Source organism: Furipterus horrens, unplaced genomic scaffold (genome assembly GCF_987537825.1).
Source record: "Furipterus horrens unplaced genomic scaffold, mFurHor1.1.pri manual_scaffold_1, whole genome shotgun sequence".
Taxonomy (NCBI): Eukaryota; Metazoa; Chordata; class Mammalia; order Chiroptera; family Furipteridae; genus Furipterus; species Furipterus horrens.
The window spans coordinates 116,228,692-116,248,367 of NW_028327171.1; the positions used below are offsets into that span (position 1 = coordinate 116,228,692).

Sequence of the window (19,676 nt, forward strand, 5' to 3'; positions counted from 1 at the left end):
GTGGCATTGGGGGGAATGGGGAGGGAGGGACTGGGATTAAGTCCTATTATGTGCAGACACTGTCTGGTTGAGGTTCTGATGAAGTCAGCAGGGATTGTGGCAGAGGAAGTCTTCTAGATATAAAAGGGACAAATGATAGAATGTACCTTGCTTTATCCCTCCCACTCTCTTTCTCCCAAGCATTTGAGTACATTATGCATCAGATGCTGGTGGGCACTGAGGATGTGGTGATGAATAAAGTGGGGGACTGCTCCCTAGAGGGACAGATAATAAGGCAGAATAAGTCCTGTGGGGTCTCAGAGCAAAGTCACTGGCCCAGCTGGCAGATATGGGGAGGCTTCCTGGATGGCAGGACTGTTGAACTGGGTCTAGAAAGATAAGCTATAAACAAGCAAAGAAGGTGATGCTGATCAGAGGGAACAGCTTGTACCAAGGTTTTGAGTGAAGGGTCAGCAGGAAGAGCTGCATTGGTTGAGCTTAGGAGTGTAGGGAGAGAAAGGTACAGAAGCAGGTGGGAGGTGGGTTGGCAGAGGGCTACATATTAATCTAGGATATTTGGGATTTATTTTAAAATCTGGAAAGCAGTGAAAGGCAGAAGGGTGGCATGGTCAGAATAACAGTGAAGAGGGCAGGTTGGAGGGGATGGGCCAGGATCCAACCAGAAGGACAATACAGATGAAGTGGGAGGCCTGAAGGAGCACAGGGAAAAGGGTTCAGAGGGAGGTAGTCTTGGGAGGCAGAGTTAACCAGGAATGTATGGACACAACACAGCTATAATGGTTCCAGAGACCAGGCCAGGCCCCTCCAGGAAACAGTAGAACACAATTGCTTCTGGCTGCCAAACTGTCCCTGCCTGTGCCTTGGGTCAGGGAGGGCACAGCCCTGGGCTACAGCATAGCATTGTATAAGCTTTTGGGTCAAGAGCCTGCTCGCTGCCTGGGAATGTCTTGTTTCAGCAGATGACTTGAATGAGGGTCAGGCTTTTCGAATGGGTATGTCAGGATGTTCCTGCAGGAACCATGCCCCCCCCACCCCACCCCCACCCCTGGAACCAGGTTGCTGCAGCTGCAGATAGTAAAAACCTCAGTTTTGTTTTTTTGCAAAATACTGAAATAGTTTATTTCCAAATACATAATAATAGAGTGGATACTGATGATGTCTCTAGTCTGTTGAATACAATATGTGTAGTTGGGTCCGTAGGAATTCTGACACATAAGTGTTTTTACCTGTCTTCATCTTGAAAATATTACCTAGTGCATTCAGAGGTTAAAACAAAAAACACATACATTGAGAAATAGCATATTGTGAACTTTGAGTACAAATTTCTTTCATTTAGTTCTTGAAGTTGGAAAGTTTTCACAAATTACAGCTGAACAATGCAAATACTGGAATTAAAATTTTTTTCTCATTGTTTAGTATTATTTTTAATTATTTTTTAAATTCTTTTTCTATTACAGTTGTCCCATTTTCCCCCTTTTGCTCTCCCCTGCTCCACCCACCTACCTCCTCTCCCACAGTCTATCCCCATTTAGTTGTCCATGTCTATGGGTCATTCATATTAGTTCCTTGACTAGACCCTTCCCCTTCTTATCCCCCTTCTACTCCTTCCCCCTCCCCTCTGGTCACTGTCAGTCTGTTCCGTTTACATGTCTCTGGTTCTATTTTGCTTGCTTGTTTGTTTTGTTCATTAATTTCCTGTATTAGATGAGATCATATGATATTTATCTTTCGCCACCTGGCTTATTTCACTTAGCATAATACTGTCAAGTTCTATCCATGCTGTAGCAAAAGGTATGCATTCCTTCTTTCTTTCTGCTGTATACTATTCCATTGTGTAAATGTTCCACAGTTTTTTGATCCACTCATCCACTGATGGACAATTAGGCTGTTTCTAGCACTTGGCTATTGTAAATAGTGCTGCTATGAACATAGGGGTGCATAGGTTCTTTTGAATTGGTGTTTCAGGATTCTTTGGGTATAATCCTAGCAATGGAATCACTGGATCAACATACAGTTCCATTTTTAGTTTTTTGAGGAAATTCCATACTGTTTTCCATAATGGCTGCACCAGTCTGCATTCCCACCAACAGTGCACTAGGGTTCTCTTTTCTCCACATCGTCACCAGCACTTGTTGGTTGATTTGTTAATGATGGCCATTCTGACTGGTGTGGGTTGATATCCCATTGTGGTTTTAATTTGTATTTCTCTGATGGCTAGTGATGTTGAGCATTCTTTCATGTGCCTATGGGCCCTCTGTATGTCCTCCTTGGAGAAGTGTCTATTCAGGTTCTTTGCCCATTTTCAATTGGCTTTTCTGTCTTTTTGGTGTTGAGCTGTTTAAGTTATCTATAAAATTTGGAGATCAAACCCTTGTCTGAGGTGTCATTGGCAAATGTGTTCTCTCATACAGTTGGTTCCCTTTTTATCTTGCTGATGTTTTCTTTTGCTGAGCAGAAACTCTTTAGTTTGATGTAGTCCCATTTGTTTATTCCTCCCTTTATTTCCCTTGCCCTAGGAGATATACTGGCAAAAATGTTGCTACATGGGATATCTGAAATTTTCCTGCCAATGTTTTCCTCTAGGACTTTTATGGTATCACAGCTTACATTTAAGTCTTTTAGCCATCTTAAGTTTATTCTGGTGCATGGTGTAAGCTGGTGGTATAGTTTCATTTTTTTGCATGTCTGTCCCTGTCCAGTTCTTCCAGCACTATTTGTTGAAGAGGCTAGTTTCACTACATAAAACCTCGGGTTCTTGAGAGACTAGAAGAGGTACAAGGCAGTTGCCTTCCTCCAAAGAGGTCTATTGGCTTGGCCAAAAAGTTTGCTTGTTTTTTTCCATAAGATGGGTCTAGAAGCATTTAAGTGTCTTTAACTTCTCAGAACAATTTTGTTAGATTGTATTGTGGCAGCTGTCATATCAGCATGCATTTAAAAAGAAACTTTCCAAAATTGGTGAATTTTTGTGTAGCCATCTTACTGTTGAAGATGGAAGAAAATACGCAACATCTTTAGCATATTATGCTTTGTTATTTCAATAAATGTAAAAATGCAATGGAAACACACACACACATACACAAAAGGATTTGTGCAGTGTATGGAGAAAGTGCCATGTCTGATCAAGCATGTCAAAAGTGGTTTGTGAAGTTTTATGTTAGAGAGTTCTCACTGGATGATGTTCCATGGTCAGATAGATCAGTTGAAGTTGCTAGCGATCAAATTGAGACATTAATTGAGAACAATCAATGTTATACCACACAGGAGATAGCTGACATACTCAAAATATCCAAATCAATAAAGTTATTAATGAAAATGAAAAATGTGTTTTTTATTTTACAGAAAAAACTAAACAGACTTCTTGGCCAACCCAAAACATTTGTATGTTTATAATTCAAAGCCAATTCAAAATATTTATCCTTGTTCAGGTTTTTCTCCCACTTGTAGAAGTTTGGGCAAGAAGTAGCACTTCATTGTGTTACAGATGATAATATACTGTGGGTTGTTTGTAGAGTATTGTCTATCTCCTTCCAGACTGAGGGCTCCTGCTGGCAGGGACTTGTTGCATTCTCTACTGAAAGTCCCAGTGTCCAGGGCCACCAGCTCAGAGCCCCAGTGCATGCTGAAGGGGGAAGATTCACTCTCAACAATCTTTGTTTCTGCTCTGACTAGCTGACTGTGCTTGGGCCTTGTGGGACTCTACAAAATACCTCTCTGCTTTATGTTTGCAGAGGGGTTTGCATAAACCATATATATAGTGATATATATATATAGCTTCTCCCCTCAGCATTATCTGTTACCCCCTATCCTGCCTGTTTCAAACAGATGAGCTATCTGCTTTCATTGCCTCAAGGAATGAACTTTTGAAAAGCCTGGATCTGTTTAGTAAGCCAGTAGACCGGAGACAGTGCCTGAGGAGTTGGTCTAGAGCAAGTCTTCCTCTTGTGAGATCAGAAAGCTATTCTTGCCCTGGCTGGTGTGGCTCAGTGGGTTGGGTGCCAGCCTGTGAATTGTAGGGTTGCCAGTTGGATTCCTAGTCAGGGCACATACCTGGGTTGAGGACCAGGTCCCTGGTTGGGGGCATGTGAGGGGCAACTCATGGATGTTTCTCTCCCACATTGATATTTCTCTCCCTCTCTTTCCCTCCCTACCACTCTCCACCCTCTAAAAGATAAATAAAAATCTTAAAAAAAAAAAAAAGAAAGCTATCTTTACGGTGAAATTGTGGGGAACCTGAGAAGTGCTTCCAGGTTCTTGAGAGATGCCCTGGCCCTGCTACTGGGACCAATACCCAGGAATAGGGAGAGTGAGAAAAATCCCAGTAGGTTTGAGAAAATCTGAGAGCAGAATACAGCAGTCATGTAGAAGGTAGGAGAAAAACTCTTTCATCGTGTGTGGGTTGTGGGCGTAAGGAAGCCTCAGAGGTTATACCTGTGGCTCCACCAAGGAGGTAGAAGAAAAATGATTCCTTATATCTGCCTACTGGCCTGAAAGACCACCAAAGTTGGGTGTTCCCAAACCCAGTCACAAAGGATGTTTCTCCCCTGCCCTGGAACAGATATGTGATGCAACATTATGGGTCACCCATGGACCCCAGACTGGAGAGAGACAGGAAGAGTACACTGGTGGATAGAAGTGTCCAGAAGACAGATGTGAGCATCTGGGCCTTCTAAGTCTGGAGACGTGGGAGCTGAGGGCAGTAGTGACCTGATGATGAAATAAGGGTTTGAGAGAGGAGTAAAGGAAGTCATTATTTCTTCACAGCCAGAACTGTGGATTGAGATCTACCCCACTGCTATGAGTGCACATTTTGCATTCTTTTTCTCTTTTTTTTTTAATTTAAGGAAGCATTATTGTTTGGGGTCAGAACACATTGAATTGGGCATTGTCAGATGTTTACTTAGGATGAACAAAAACTATTATGTTCTGTGTTCTGCTCTGTAAAATATAAAATGCGAGAAACATGATTTCATTGAAAGAGTAATACTGGCCACCTGCACTCTGTGAATGCATATCTCTGTCTGCTCTGCTGCACCTGACACCTGCCAGGGCTCAGCCATGACCTCTGTGCTTTCACCAGCTCCCAGGGGCCATGAACAAGGCTGGGGTGGTAGAAGCTGACTTTAGAAGTAATAGAGGTCATCAGGAAATAAGTGAATTAAGCATGGCCAATGACTTATAAAACCATCACATCATACTCATGCTTACCAAAGCAAATGTAAGAGGAGGAGATGACAAGGGTGGGATCTATGAGAAAAGACAAAAAAGCAGGCAACTTTGAACAAATGCAGCTTGCCCATTTATGAGATACCAGCTCTGGGTAGGTTCCACTCTCCTTCCCTGATCTTAGATGGACTACTCCTAGAGCCAGGTACAATAGAAACAGCTAGTATACATTTGGTGAGTGCCTGATCTGTGCCTGACTCATGGAAGACATGGGGGTCAGAGCCTACCAGACCCAGTCCCTGCCACCCAGAAGCCTCAGTCAGAGGCTGTGATTCTCAAACCAGGCATCATAAAATAGAAACATGGAACAAACTGACAGCTGTGAGAGGGGAGAGGGGAGGTGGAGACTGGTTGAAAGAAGGTAAAGGGATTAGTCAAAGAACATACATGAATGACCCATGGACACATGGACATGGACAATGGTGGGATTGACTGTGGGAGAAAGAAGTGGGCTGTGTGGATGAGTGGGGCAACAGGGAAAAAAACTGGGACAATTATAATAGCAGAAACAGTAAAATATTTAAATTAAAAATTAAAAATAAAATAGGAGGGGGGACCAAGATGGCCGTGGAGTAGGAACAGTGTTCTCAGCTCGCTCCTGTTAAGGAGACAATCCAGGAGGAACAAACTCGGGGAGGAATGACTGAGTGAGTGGGAATATCTGATAACGTGAACGGGGAGGAGATCGTGGGAGCAGCGTGGAGGGGGGTGGAGGGGTTTGTCACAAACTGCAGGCTGAGTCATTCTGAGACTCCGTTCGTTTGCAGTATCAAGCCAGAGAGCTCACTAGCCGGGAGTGGGTTCTTGTAGGGAGTTAGGGAGAGGATTTGGCCGAAAAAGCCAGAGGAGGGAGAGAACAGTGAACAACCAGGACTGGGAGAAACTGTGTGACCTGAGTCTAGAGAGAAACATCCTCAGCTGCAACCTCCGAGGGAAAGCTCGGCATCCCGGGCGCGCCCAGCACTTGCGCTAGGGCCCTACAGAACAAAGGAGCAGTTTTGGGGCTAGGGGACGGGCTGCACAGAAAAGCTGTTTCGGAACTCCGGACCGGGGGAGAACTGTGGTCTTGAAATCAGTGTTTGCTCTTTAGTCGCGCTAGAATCCCACAGAACAAAGGGCAGGTTTGGGGCTAAGAGAGAGGTGGGACGCGCAGGGTGTGTAAGTAGGGAAGAGGGCGGAGGCAGAGGTCCTGGAGGGGAGACGGTTTTAGGGCAAGGAGAAGGGCCCGCAGGGAAGGGCTGCTGCGGAGCTCCAGACCGGCAGAGAGCTCCGGGGTAGGAGAGTGCTGCGCCGACCGACCACACTAGAGTCCCACAGAACAAAGGGACGGTGCTGTGGCGGGAAGAAAGATAGAGCGCGCAGGCCGATAGACAGGGAAGCCAGAGGAAGCGGTAGCTCGGTAGCTCGGAATAGAGACAGTTTTGGGGCAAGGAGAAGAGCACAGGCAGGAAAGCCACTGCAAAGCTCCAGACTAGGGGAGAGGCCCTGGGCAGGAAAGGGCCACTGGGCCCGGCACTTTGACCGACTGTGCCAGAGTCCTGCAGAACAAAAGGACGATCTTGAGACAGGGAGAGAGGTGGGGTGCGCAGGCATATAGACAGGAAAGAGAGCAGAAGCTGTAGCCTGGGAATAGAGACAGGACCGGAGGCAGGGCGGGGATTGCTGGCAGGCACAGGCTGGACCAACAGAGGGAAGGAGTAGCTGGACAAGCCTGAGGAGGGCTGAGGCTGCCTCAGGAGGGGACTACTAAAGGCAGCTCACAGCAGAGCGGTGGTAGGCCTACGAAAAAAAGACTAGCAACCCCAGAATCAAGCAGAACCCTCCCACAGCCAGCCAACCAACCAGAAAAGATTTGAAACTCATGGAATTTTGAATAGGAGCAGTCTCAGGAAGGAAGCAAGGAAAAAACCAAAAAACAAACAAACCAAAAACACCCAGAGACTGTGCATAAAAGTTGAGTTGAGTTAAAATCCTCATTCTTTTATCTCTCACTCTCTCTCTAACTACCCCTACCGTCAGTCCCTTCTTATTCTCGCTCCTTTTCTCCCCTCCCCTTCCCCCCCTTCTCTCCCCTTAGCATTCTCCCCTGCATCCTATTCTCAGTTAATTTTATAATTTTAAGTTCTCTCCCTTTCTCACCCTCTCCTTTCTCTGCGCTACTCACCTTCAACTTTATTAAATTTCTTTCTTTATTTTGTCCCCCTTCAGTCTACATTCATTTTTCTTTCATCTCTTGTCCTTATTTTCCTTCTCTCCCTATACATAATCTCTCTCTCTCCCTATTACACTTTATATTCTAATCTCTTAATATTCAAATTATAATTCTAATCTATCCCCCTCTCCCTTTACTCTCCTATTCTTACCCCTTCTCTTTTTCTACCCCACCCCCCACTTCTTTCCCTACCTCTTGTATTTCTCTCCTTCATCCTATCTTTTGCCAACTCTTCAATTTCAATCCTCCCCTCCCTAATATCTCCTCTTCCTCCTGATTTCCTTCCCTCCTCTGAGCTCTTTTCCTCCCAAATCCTCTTGCTTTCCTATCTCCTATTCCTCTCTCTCTACATTCACCTTTTCTCTCTATCTTGCATCTTTATATCATGTTTTAATCTCCTAATCTTTTTTATAACATATAATTTAAAAAAGAATTTTAATCCAGTCCCCTCTCTTCTACCTCCCCTTCTTCTTCTGTTCTCTCTCCTACCCTTCTCTTCTCTACTTTCTCTCTCTCTTTCCTCTCTCCCTTCCTGTCTTGCTATTTTCTACTCTGTATTTTTATCCTTAAAAAATTCTCTCTCAATCTATTTCCTACCTTCTAACCTCCCCAGCCCTCTCTTTCAATTTCTGGCTGTCTGTCTACCTGGATGTCTGTTGTGTCTACCCTACCTCCCACGCTAATCATATAGTATATACCGATTATATAATCCTAATACTATACACTTCCACTTTCTCTCTCCACACTGTAACCCTCCCCTCCTTTTCAAACAGACAGTGTAAGTGTTAATTGCTCTCTTACATAACCTTGATCCCAATTGCTAATATTAATACTCTATCAACTTCCAGCTCAAAAATTACCCTTCCTTCATTTAAAACAACTCCTTTCTGTTTCTCCTACGAAATAAGAGTCCCAGTATCTCCACAAGTATATTAACACGGGCTCATTTGCAGCCTATAGTGGGATTGTATTTGGGGGAGACATTGGAGGGTGTGGGTTTCTTGCCTGGGTTGTGTAATTATGTTTTAGCAGCACCTTCACAAAAGATCTCAAGACAAGGTGGGCAGAGTGACTCTCAATCAACTAACCAGAGAAAAAGATCCACCAAAAAGTAGCTGAAATACAACCAGACAGATTAAAGAAATATCATCAAGGACAACACAGACGGAGATCCAGGAGGGTGGAGGAGTAAGTGGAAGCTACACTAACCTCCTCCAGGGACCAGCCAGTGCTGACTCAGCCCCAGTACAGCAGCAGACCATCCCCCTCCAAGTGGTGTCATACTAAGGGGAAATAAAAGCCCTGCCTACAGGAATTAAGTTGCCACACCCACGGTCCTTAAGCCTGACGGCTGATCACAGATTGAGTATAGTAACAACTAAAGAAGAGAGACAAAGGCAGTAGATCCCTGGAAGTCTCCAACAGGCTGCCTAGGGCCAGTCTGGTACATGATCTGACGCTACCAGAGGCAGATCCAGGAAGAACTGATCATTCTAAGAAGCACCAACAAACAAAAGGAATCACAAAAATGGGGAGACAGAGAAACAACCCCCCATCAAAAGGAAAGGTAGAATCCCCAGAAAGAGTGCTAAATGAAATAGAGGGGAGCAACATATCAGATACAGAATTTAAAACATGGATTATGGAGAAGCTAAATGAGCTCAGCGGAAACTACAAAGAACTCCAGAAAAACTACAGTGAACTCCAGAAGAACTATAAGGAACTTACTGAGAATTATACCAGCATCAAAAAGGACATGGAAGCTATCAATAAGAGCCAGGAGGAAATGAAGAATACGATCTCTGAATTGAAGAACACAGTAGAAGGAATTAAAAGCAGGCTAGAGGAAGCAGAAGATCGGATCAGCGAGCTGGAGGACAACGTACACAAAAACTCCCAGACAATGCAACAAAATGAAAAAAGACTGAACAAGACTGAAGAGGTTCTAAGACAGCTGCAGGACAACATGAAACGTAACAATATCCGTATCATTGGAATTCCAGAAGGAGAAGAAGAAGAGCAAGGGATAGAAAACCTCTTTGAAAAACTAATGACAGAAAACTTCCCTCACATGAGGAGAGAAAGAGTCACGCAAATCCAGGAGGCACAGAGGGTCCCAATGAAGATGAACCCCAACAGGCCCACCTCAAGACACATCATAATTAAAATGGCAACATCCAAAGACAAAGAGAGAATCCTAAAAGCAGCAAGAGAGAAACAACTAATAACATACAAGGGAGCTCCAATAAGGCTATCCTCAGATTTCTCAGCAGAAACACTACAAGCAAGAAGGGAATGGCAAAAAATATTCCAAGCAATGAAAAACAAAGGCCTACAACCAAGAATACTCTACCCAGCAAGGCTCTCTTTCAAAATGGAAGGCGAAATAAGGAGTTTCTCAGACAAAGGAAGACTAAAAGAATACATCTCCACCAAACCAGCAATGCAAGAGATGCTAAAGGGTCTGCTCTAAAAAGATAAAGAAACAGAGAGAAACAGAGAAGAACACGAGTACAAAGGGGGAAAATGACAATGAATAAGTACTTATCAGTAATAACCTTAAACGTAAATGGATTAAACGCTCCAATTAAAAGACATAGGGTAGCTGAATGGATTAGAAAGAATGACCCACACATATGCTGTCTACAAGAGACCCACCTTAGAACAAAAGATCTACACAGACTGAAAGTAAAGGGATGGAAAAATGTATTCCAAGCAAATGGACATGAAAAAAAAGCCGGGGTAGCAATACTTATATCAGACAAAACAGATTTCACAGCAAAGTCCATAAAAAGAGACAAAGAAGGGCATTTCATAATACTTAAGGGAAAAATCCATCAAGAAGATATAACCCTTATAAATATATATGCACCCAACTTAGGAGCACCCAAATATGTAAGGAAAATTTTGAAAGACTCCAAGAAAGATATAGGCAGCAACACACTCATCGTAGGGGACTTTAACACCCCATTGTCAACAATGGACAGATCTTCAAAGCAAAGAAACACCAAAGATATTGAGGCACTGAACAACACTTTAGATCAAATGGACTTAGTCGATATATATAGAAGTTTACACCTCAAAGAAGCAAAATATACATATTTCTCAAGTGCACATGGAACATTTTCAAAGATAGACCACATGGTAGGACACAAAACAAGCCTCAATAAATTCAAGAAAATTGAAATTATATCAAGCATCTTCTCAGATCACAATGCCTTAAAATTGGAAATCAACCTCAAGGAAAAAACTCAAAAACATTCAAACTCATGGAGAATGAATAACATGCTATTAAATAATGAATGGGTTAACAATGACATCAAGGAAGAAATCAAAAAGTTCCTGGAAACCAATGATAATGAACACACAACAACCCAAAACCTATGGGATACAGCGAAAGCAGTCTTAAGAGGAAAGTTCATAGCAATACAAGCCTACCTAAAAAAGCTAGAAGAATCTCTAATAAAAAATTTAACCCTACAGCTACAAGAACTAGAGGAAGAACAACAAGCAAAACCCAGATCAAGTAGAAGGAAGGAAATCATCAAGATCAGAGCAGAATTAAATGACATAGAGTCTAAAGTAACAATTCAAAAGATCAACAAGAGTAGGAGCTGGTTCTTTGAAAAGATAAACAAAATTGACAAGCCTTTAGCCAGGCTCATCAAGAAAAAAAGAGAGAGAACCCAAATAAATAAAATCAGAAATGAAAGAGGAGAAATCACAACTGATACCACAGAAATACAAAGAATTATAAGAAATTATTATGAACAACTGTATGGCAAGAAATTTGACAACCTAGAGGAAATGGACAGATTCCTGGAAAACTATAGTCTGCCCAAACTGAATCAAGAAGAAGCAGAAAGTCTGAATAGACCAATAACAGCTAGCGAAATTGAAGCAGTAATCAAAAAACTCCCAGCACACAAAAGCCCAGGACCAGATGGCTTCACAAGTGAATTCTACAAAACATTTAGGAAAGAACTAACTCCTATCCTCCTCAGACTATTCCAAAAGATACAAGAAGAGGGAAGACTCCCAAACTCGTTCTATGAAGCCAGTATAACCCTAATTCCAAAACCAGGTCAAGACACAACAAAGAAAGAAAACTACAGACCAATATCGCTGATGAACATAGATGCTAAAATCCTCAACAAAATATTGGCAAACCGGATCCAGCAACACATTAGAAAGATCATACACCACGATCAAGTAGGATTCATCCCAGGGATGCAAGGATGGTTTAATATTCGCAAATCAATAAACGTGATACACCACATAAACAAAATGAAAGACAAAAACCACATGATCATATCAATAGATGTGGAAAAAGCATTTGATAAAGTACAACACCCATTTATGATAAAAACTCTCAGCAAAATGGGAATAGAGGGAGCATACCTCAACATAATAAAGGCCATATATGAGAAACCTGAAGCCAACATCATACTCAATGGGCAAAAACTGAGAGCATTCCCCCTGAAATCAGGAACAAGACAAGGATGTCCGCTCTCTCCACTCCTATTCAACATAGTCTTGGAAGTTCTAGCCACAGCAATCAGACAAGAAAGAGAAATAAAAGGCATCCAAATTGGAAAAGAGGAAGTAAAACTGTCATTATTTGCAGATGACATGATAGTGTACATAGAAAATCCTTTAGACTCCACAAAAAAATTACTCAATCTAATAAGTGAATTCGGCAAAATAGCAGGATACAAAGTCAATATTAAGAAATCGAAGGCATTTTTATACACCAACAATAAAAACTCAGAGATAGAAACTGAAAGAAAAATCCCATTTACCATAGCAACAAGAAAAATAAAATACCTAGGAATAAACTTAACCAAAGAGGTAAAAGTCCTGTACACAGAAAACTACATAACACTGAAGAAAGAAATTAAAGAAGATACAAATAAATGGAAGCGTATACCATGCTCATGGATGGGAAGAATCAACATCATTAAAATGTCCATACTACCCAAAGCAATTTATAGATTCAATGCAATCCCTATTAAAATACCAGCAACATATCTCGCAGACCTAGAACAAATACTTCAAAAATTTATATGGAACCAAAAAAGAGCCCGAATAGCCACAACAATTTTGAGGCAGAACACAGTAGGAGGAATCACAATACCCGATATCAAACTATACTACAAGGCCACGGTAATCAAAACAGTCTGGTACTGGCATAAAAACAGACATATAGATCAATGGAACAGAATAGAGAGCCCAGAAATAAGCCCAGGTTCATATGGTCAACTAATATTTGACAAAGGGGGAAAGAACATCAAATGGAATGAAAAGAGCCTCTTCAACAAATGGTGTTGGGAGAACTGGACAGGGACATGCAAAAAAATGAAACTAGACCACCAGCTCACACCATACACCAGAATAAACTCAAAATGGATCAAAGACTTAAATGTAAGCCGTGACACCAAAAAAGTCCTAGAGGAAAAAATAGGCAGGAAAATTTCAGATATCCCACGTAGCAACATTTTCACTGATATATCTCCTAAGGCAAGGGAAATAAAGGAAAGAATAAACAAATGGGACTACATCAAACTAAAAAGTTTCTGCTCAGCTAAAGAAAACATCAGCAAGATGCAAAGGAAACCAACCATATGGGAAAATATATTCGCCAATGACATCTCAGACAAAGGATTGATCTCCAAAATATATAAAGAACTCATACGACTCAACACCAAGAAGACAGACAACCCAATTAAAAAATGGGCAAAGGACCTGAACAAACACTTCTCCAAAGAAGACATACAGAGGGCCCATAGACATATGAAAGTATGCTCAACATCACTAGCCATCAGAGAGATGCAAATTAAAACCACAATGAGATACCACCTCACACCAGTCAAAATGGCAATCATCAACAAATCAACAAACAACTTGTGCTGGAGAGGATGCGGAGAAACGGGAACCCTGGTGCATTGCTGGTGGGAATGCAGATTGGTGCAGCCACTGTGGAAAACAGTTTGGAATTTCCTTAAAAAACTAAAAATGGAACTGCCTTTTGAACCAGCAATTCCATTGCTAGGATTATATCCAAAAAATTCCGAAACACCAATTCAAAAGAACCTATGCACTCCAATGTCCATAGCAGCACTATTTACAATAGCCAAGTGCTGGAAACAACCTAAGTGCCCATCTGTAGATGAGTGGATCAAAAAGCTGTGGTACATTTACACAATGGAATTCTATGTAGCAGAAAGAAAGAAGGAACTTCTACCATTTGCAACAACATGGATGGAACTAGAGAAAATTATGCTTAGTGAAATAAGCCAGGCAACAAAAGAAAAATACCTTATGCTGTCACCTATTACAGGAAACTAATGAACAACACAAACAAATGAGCAAAATTGAACCAGAGGTATGTAAACAAGAAGTAGACTAACAGTAACAAGGGGGACGGGGGGGAGGAAAAGAAAGGTGTAAGGGGATGGGTCAAGTTAAAAAATATATATATATATGAATGACCCACAGACAGGTGCAACTGAATGGGGACTAAATGTGGGGGAGGGGAGGGACAGGGTGCAGGGAAACAAGAGGGCTAAAAAAGTGAGACAACTGTAATGGAAAAACAAATCAAAATTTTTTAGTGGGGGAAAAATGAAAATATGAAGAATGGAAATGCCAGTTCAGTGAATATTAGGACAAAGATTTTCCTTCACGTTGTATATTTTTCTCCCTATTTGATCCCTCCAGAGTTTGGCATTCTAAACAAGTAAGTAATGACATAAGTTCCTTTGCATAGAACTAATAAGACCAGTTGTCAACAGAGGTTCTTTTTTTTTTCTTTTTATCTTTTTTTTTTTTTTTTTTTTGACCAAGTCTTTGACTGGAATGTCAAGCCTAAAGGAAACATACTTGGGCTCAGATTGTTACCAGAAAGCCCTGAGGAACTGGGAATGACTTTCAAAGGTAATAAAAGCCCGTGAGATAAAAGGCCTGGTACCATGGTTGGTTGTGCGGTCCACGGCAATCTTTCCAGGGAAGGAACGAAGGTTGTTTTCCTGAAAGATGGCTAGAAGGGACCTTAAGGCACAAGGAAAGACCAGAAAGACTTGGAAAAAACAGGTGTGTACAGGCAAGGATGAATACCAGATATGTGGCACAGCTTCTGTGCCCTGAAGAACAGACTGAAGGTCACCCCAAATATTCCTTGGGTAAGTTCCAGCAAAGCAGAACTAAAGATCATAAGTGATCATTTGCTGCTCTTGTTATGTTTATGCAAACGAACAGGATAAATTAAAAATGGACTTAATGTAGTCCCTTTAAAGACAAGGAGGGTAACCTTAGGGAGAAAGATTATTATTCAAGGAAAATCACAATGATCAGTAGTAGAGTATAAAACAGGGCAACTAACCGTCTTAAAAGTTTCTTCTCCAGATTTAGAGACTTGTTTGCGGGTTATGTTACATAAATTAACACGTGTTTTTTGTTTTCAAAGGACATAAGCCTATGATCGCATTACCTGAGTGATTATCTGTACGCATAAGCCTCACTTAATCCTCTCTGCAGCGCTGCCTCCTGAGACTCAACGGTTTGGCTGAACTAAATGGCTGGGTTGGGGAAGAATGGGGTGGTCTGTGGGCTTCACTTTAAAACGGGTTTCTCTTTTCTATCCTAATGGCTTGGACAGAAAGGCCCCAGAGGTCTGAGAGGGGGAAAAACCTAAACTATTTACCTCAGCCCAAACTAAGTATAATGGGCAAAAGGGTTTTGGACAGGCGAGATGTGCCTAGCACACCTTCTTACAAAGAAACTTTTTTTTCCCCTAATATGGAACATTGAAAAATTAATCCCTGCCTTTTGTCATCTAGTAGTTATGGATTGAATGATGTCTTTTAACCCTTTTCGCCAAATCTGTTGCCCTCAGAACACAACAAGGACACCAGCCTGTTGAACCAAGCACGCCGTTGACCGGAGGCAGCCAACTGACCTGGAGTCTGCACGATCCTTCCCCATGTGGGAAGGCCACCCTCCCCTCCACACCCCCACTCTTATTAGGGTTTTCTGGACCCAAGGGTAGGTAGGACGACGACCATGTCCAGCTTGAAGCAGCTAGAGGAGCTTGAGACCTTCGCCCATTGTCCTTTACAAGATTACAAAGGGTCCTAATATTTGAGAAGGGGGGGATAGTTAATTTTTACGAACCAGGGGTATGGACTTGGGGGGGATCGCTGGGGGAGGGGGGTGCTGGGTGGAGGGGAACAAGGGGGAGAAAATTGGAACTGTTGTAACAATATAATCAATAAAAAACATTAAAAAAAAATAAAATAAAATAAAAAATAAAATAGAAATAGAAATTTCAAAAAACAAGAACAAATAAAAAAACAAATCCCCAAGCATCATGGACACTGAAAGGCAAGCACAATTCTGTGTAGCGGGTTGCCATTTCTCAAGTTGGAATCTAAGAAAGGAATTATTCTTCCCTGTTAAGAAGCACAACCTCCTCCCCCAATTCTGTTTATCACCAGGTCAGGAGGAACATAGGAAATGCACCTTCACTAACTGTCAGAACTAGAAATTGGGTCCCAGAGTGCCTTCCCCCAATATTACAGCATAACTTTCGGTTAAGCATAAGATTCTGGGAAGTACAGAGGAAGGCCACTTAGCCCTACCTAAGTGAGACGGGTTGAAGAAGGCTTTCTGGAGGGGTGACACATGAATGCATATGAAGGATGAGGCGGGGTTGTCAGGTAGCAGGTATATATATGAGGGAAGGAGAGTTGGGTAGTGTGTGCATGTCTTTAGGAAGGACACATTAAAAACCTCAGCATGCATCAGGGGCCTGTCTGGGTTGGGCATCTCCTTTTAATCCAGGTTGTTATTTGCAGCCACAAGAATGCTCAGGGGGTGAAACACAGAGCTGATCCCACAGTTAGACTTCAGGTACATATGATGAACTTGAGTAGAATATGTAGGAGGAAAAGATAGAAAAAGAAAAATTCATCATGAGGAAAGGAGAAGGAATCTGGTATAAAGTGTAAGTGGCTCTGGGCAGAGCTCCACATCCTAAAAAATATTTGATGTTGTCGGTCTTTTTAATTTTAGCCATTTTGGGGGAGTGTGTAGTGTTAGCTCATTGTGATTTTAATTTGCATTTTCCTAAAGACTAATGAAGTTTTGCATTTTCTCATGTACTATTGCCATCTTCTTTGGTGAAGGTTAATCTCTTCAAATCATTTGCTTTTTTTTTATTGCTTTGTTTACCTTCTTGTTATTGAGTTACAGTAATTGTTTATATAGTCTGGATACAAGTCCTTGACAATATCATAAGTAGTTTTTACAAGAATGAATTACTCTTTATTTTCATAATGACATCTTTGGAAAAGCAGACTTTCAAATTTTTTTTGTTTGTTTTGCTTTGTTTAATTTTTTAATTGCTTTTCTCTTACAGTTGCCCCGCTTTTTCCCCCATTGCCCCCTCAGCCCAGCCCACCCCTTCTCCTACAGTCAATCCCCACTTCACTGTATATGTCCATGGGTTATCTATACTAGTTCCTTTATTAAACCCTTCCCCTACTTACCCCCTTATCTCTGTCCCCCCATTATACTACTCAAAAATTTTAAGAATTTCCACTCATCAAATTTTAATGGTAGTTGAATATTCAAAACTTAGAAATTTAACTCATTTAACCAACTCATACTTGGACATTTGAGTTGTGTTCACCTTTTCAGTACTTCATTTGTTTAAAAGAATATCATTGTATTTAAATCTGTGTTCTAAGGATAGTACCAGATGTATCTCAGCAGGCCAGCATTTGTAAGGTTTTTGTTTCACACCCTGGAATGGCTTTCCTAAAGGGCAACTTGTAACTTCTCAATAAAGCCCAGTTTCACGGAACCAGCCAGTCTTCATAGTATTCTCATAGTTTGTTAATTTGTTTATAAATAAATAAAACTTTAGCCCTGGCTGGTGTGGTTCAGTGGATTGAGTGCCGGCCTGTGAACAAAAGGGTTAAGGGTTCGATTTCCAGTTGGGACGCATGCCTGGGTTGTCGGCCAGGTCCCCAATTAGGGGCATGCAAGAAGGAACCACATATTGATGTTTCTTTCCCTCTCTATTTCCCTCTCTTCCCCTCTCTCTAAAAATAAATAAATAAAATCTTTAAAAAAAAAAGAAACGTGAGGTCAAAGATGGCAGAGGAGTAAGTGGAAGCTACACTAACCTCCTCCCAGGACCAGTCTGGATTTACAACTTAATTTTGGAGAAATCATCTGGAATAACCAACCAAACACTAGCTGGAGAGAAGTCTTATAACCATAGAGAGACAGAAAAGGCCGCTACATCACAACGTGACCGGTAGGGAGTGCAGAGACGTGGAAGGGCTGGCTGGGTTCCACGGGTGGCATCTGAAGGAACTGAGAAACAGCTCAGCAACCAGGGGTTCCCCCTGAGAAGGGCAGAGTCTAACCCCCCAGCTGGGCTTCCCAGCCTACAGCAAAAGAGTGGAAAGTAAAATAGTATCCAGCTGTGAAAAGCGAAAACCCACAGGGTTTCTTGCTAGTCAGACAGAAACAGAAGGAGAAGAAGAGCTCTTAAGTGGATCACATACAAAAATATTTTGGGCCCCACTTACCCTGGGCTCAAGCAGAGGGAAGGCAGAGAGGACTGGAGACACTTGGGGAGAGTTTGGCGTGGTGGCTTTGAGGGGAGAACTAGGGGAGAAGCCGACCAGGTCTCAGTGCTGACTCATCCTCAGTACTGCAGGCAGACCATTCCCCTCCAAGTGGCATCAGCCTGAGGGGAAGCAAAAGCCCTGCCTACAGGAATTAAGCTGCCACATCCTTGGTCTTAAGCCTGACTGCTAATCACAGATTGAATAGATTAACAACTAAAGAAGACAGACAAAGGCAGTAGATCCCTGAAAGTCTCCAACAGGCTGCCTAGGGCCAGACTGGTAGATGATCTGATGCCACCAGAGGCAGATCCAGGAAGTGCGGATCATTCTAAGAAGCACCAACAAACAATAGGAGTCACGAAAATGGGGAGACAGAGAAACAACCCCTTATAGAAAGGAAAGATAGAATCCCCAGAAAGAGTGCTTAATGAAATACAGGGGAGCAAACTATAAGATATGGAATTCAAAACATGGATTATGGAGAAGTTCAATGAGCTCAGTGGAAAATACAAAGAACTCCAGGGAAACTACAAGGAACTCCAGAAAAACTATAAGGAATTTACTGAGAATTACACCAGCATGAAAAAGGACATAGAAGCTATCAATAAGAGCCAGGAGGAAATGAAGAATATGATCTCTTAATTGAAGAACACAGTAGAAGGAATTAAAAGCAGGCTAGAGGAAGCAGAAAATCGGGTCAGAGAGCTGGAGGACAATGTAGACAAAAACTCACAGACAGTTCAACAAAATGAAAAAAGGCTGAACAAGATTGAAGATGTTCAAAGACAGCTAGCTGCAGGACAACATGAAACGTAATAATGTCTGTATCATAGGAATGCCAGAAGGAGAAGAAGAAGAGCAAGGGATAGAGAACCTCTTTGAAAAACTAATGACAGAAAACTTCCCTAACATGAGGAAAGAAAGAGTCACGCAAGTCCAGGAAGCACAGAGAGTCCCAATGAAGATGAATCCCAACAGGCCCACTTCAAGATGCATCATAATTAAAATGGCAACGTTGAAAGACAAAGAGAGAATCCTAAAAGCAGCAAGAGAGAAACAACGAATAACATACAAGTGAGCTCCAATAAGGCTATCATCAGATTTCTCAGCAGAAACACTACAAGCCAGAAGGGAATGGCAAAAAATATTCCAAGCAATGAAAAACAAAGGCCTACAACCAAGAATATTCTACCCAGCAAGGCTCTCATTCAAACTGGAAGGTGAAATAAGGAATTTCCAAGACAAAAGAAGGCTAAAAGAATACATCTCCACCAAACCAGCATTGCAAGAGTTGCTAAAGGGTCTGCTCTAAGAAGATAAAGAAACAGAGAAAGACAGAGAGGAACACGAGTACAAAGGGGAAAAATGACAATGAATAAGTACTTATCGGTAATAACCTTAAATGTAAATGGATTAAATGCTCCAATCAAAAGACATAGGGTAGCTGAATGGATTAGAAAGCATGACCCACATATATGCTGTCTACAAGAGACCCACCTTAGAACAAAAGATCAACACAGACTGAAAGTGAAGGGATAGAAAAAAGTATTTCAAGGAAATAGACATGAAAAAAAAGCTGGGGTAGCAACACTTATATC

The 19,676-nt window shown here is 41.8% G+C and overlaps 1 long non-coding RNA gene across 1 annotated transcript in view; it reads right to left on the reverse strand.

Annotated features, from left to right (window-relative positions):
• Positions 1-1,148: 1,148 nt before the first annotated feature.
• Positions 1,149-19,676, reverse strand: part of LOC150021808 (uncharacterized) — a 42,137-nt gene continuing 23,609 nt past the window's right edge. Inside the window, exon 4 of the long non-coding RNA XR_016511354.1 lies at positions 1,149-1,250. This is a non-coding gene — a long non-coding RNA (uncharacterized LOC150021808). The remainder of the gene's footprint in view (positions 1,251-19,676) is intronic.